A 2250-nucleotide genomic window follows, 5' to 3' on the forward strand; every position below is an offset into this window, starting at 1 on the left:
AGATTGACACACACTGTTTTTATACTGGTTCACCCAAAGATGGCTACTTCCAGTCCTCACACCCTTGTGAGATTTCACTATTCTTCAAACAGATCAACCTCTGACCGAGGATGATTACAACTTGTGTATTCTCAAGCTTCACCAAGCTTACAATCAAATTTCAAATATTTTCCAGTGTACCTCACTTGGAAATTACAGTGTGATAAGAGAGTGATTGATTCTAAATACTTTCTCAAAAGATAAACAAAGATCTAATGTAGGATTTGTAGAAAGTATGAAGATATAATGTGTTGCTTCTTGAAAGCTTTAAGATCAATGATCTTTTTTAATGCAATGTGTTGTGTTGTTGATGAAGATCAACTTGCTGCAATTTATAGAGTTCTTGTGATCTTCATTTCATAAGCCAAGCCTTTAATGACCGTTGGAAAATTCATTTGAGAAATGCCAATGCTTTTCTTCATATTTACGAAAATGCCATTCAGCACATTTGAAAATATGCATTCCTTGTTCAAGTACGAGGTACTATTTTCTTGGCACTTGGGGACATGTGTTGTCCTTTTCTTTTTCCTTTCTTTAATGTTTGACTATGATGTGGAGTCCTTTTCATTCTCTTTCTTCAATGGCTTCATAAAGCTTCACAAAGTTCACATGTGACCTTTTTTCTCTTTCCTCCATTTAATTCCTTGTAAGAACATGTGATGTCCTTTTCATTCCTTTCTTTAAGGCTTTATGAAGGCTTCACGTGATGCCTCCTTTCTTCTTTCCTTGCTATACGACATGTGATCAAATATATAAGGCTTGTTTGTTGTTGCCTTTTTGAAGATTGACTTTATAATCTTATTTAATCACATAATGGTACATATAGCCTTTTTGCCTATCATGATAAGTTGCTTTGGAAGGCTTTTCAAGATATTGACTAAGGCACATGCTATCATCATTCCTTGTACCTTTCTCTTTCAACTTTTCTTCAAAGGCCTTTCTTTAACCATTTTTTGATAGTATTTTGCCTTTATTGAATGAATCAAATAATTCATTCTTTAATACTATTCTGCCCTTGTTGAATGAATTCAAATAATTCATTCTTTAATACTTTTATGCCTTTGTTTAATAAATTCAAAACAGCGAGGATGCTGAACTGCAGTTTTCTCCAGCTCGTGAGGCCATCCTCGGCACTTTCATACTTAGCATTTAACTCAGAATTTTTTCTTCTTTTTCCTTAATGAATGATAACCTGTTTACTTATATAAATACACTCAAAAGCACAGATTAGTCATTAAGCATAATCATAATCTTTAATTAATTTTGTTATCATTAAAACCAATTGAGAGAGATTTTGTCTCAACAATCTCCCCCTTTTTGATGATGACAAAATTCTTTAGATTATGATTTTTGTTTTATGTAAGAATGAAATAATTAAACTCCCCCTCAATCATACAAGTGATAATTTTGAAAAATTTCCCTTTTAACATTCAAGTAAAAGCAAATTTTTGAAATTATGCAATATTGAGGTAAATAGATCATTCATAAACACCTAAAAAAAATTCCAGCAACTTAAGCACAATACCATAGGTTCATGAATTCAGCCATAACATCCAACAAACATAATTTGAGTTTAAACTTCCCTAACAACAGTCAGCAAAACATAATATGAGTTTAAACATAAGACAAAATATAATTCATAATCTGACTCCCCCTGAATTAAGTCAACATCAAAAAGTATAAACTAAGTAAAAACAGAGTCAATCAGCGGAAGATGAATCTTCAGAAGATGAAGATGTAGAGGCAGGGGCAAAAGAGAACTGGGCCGGTAGCACAGGAGGCCGATCACGGGCAGCAGCTGATGAACCCAAGTGTTTGGTAACCCATTCCAGAACGAGTCCAAACTGAGTGATAGTGTTTTAAAAGTGAGAAAAAGTAACCATCAACTTTTTTTGGTCTTTCCTAATGGTCTTTAGAAGCTTTAAAAACCGTTTGTTCTTAGTTTCTGCCGATTTCATGCTGGTAGTGGAATCCTTACGCGCCTTTTTGGATTTAGAACTTTTAGCCTTATCCTTGGAAAAATTTTCAAAAGGTGGAGCCAAAGGAGATTTGGATTTTTCTTGTAAATCCGGATCAGAATGAGCAACATTCGGAGAGATAGGAGAAGAGTTCAGGCTTACCTGAGATGGTATGTTCTTACGAGGACTTTTTGAAGAGTGGTGATCATATGAGACGTTCAGATCAAAGGCTAAGTCTTCACCATCCTTATCT

The sequence above is a fragment of the Cicer arietinum genome, chromosome 5 (genome assembly GCF_000331145.2).
Source record: "Cicer arietinum cultivar CDC Frontier isolate Library 1 chromosome 5, Cicar.CDCFrontier_v2.0, whole genome shotgun sequence".
Classification (NCBI taxonomy): Eukaryota; Viridiplantae; Streptophyta; class Magnoliopsida; order Fabales; family Fabaceae; genus Cicer; species Cicer arietinum.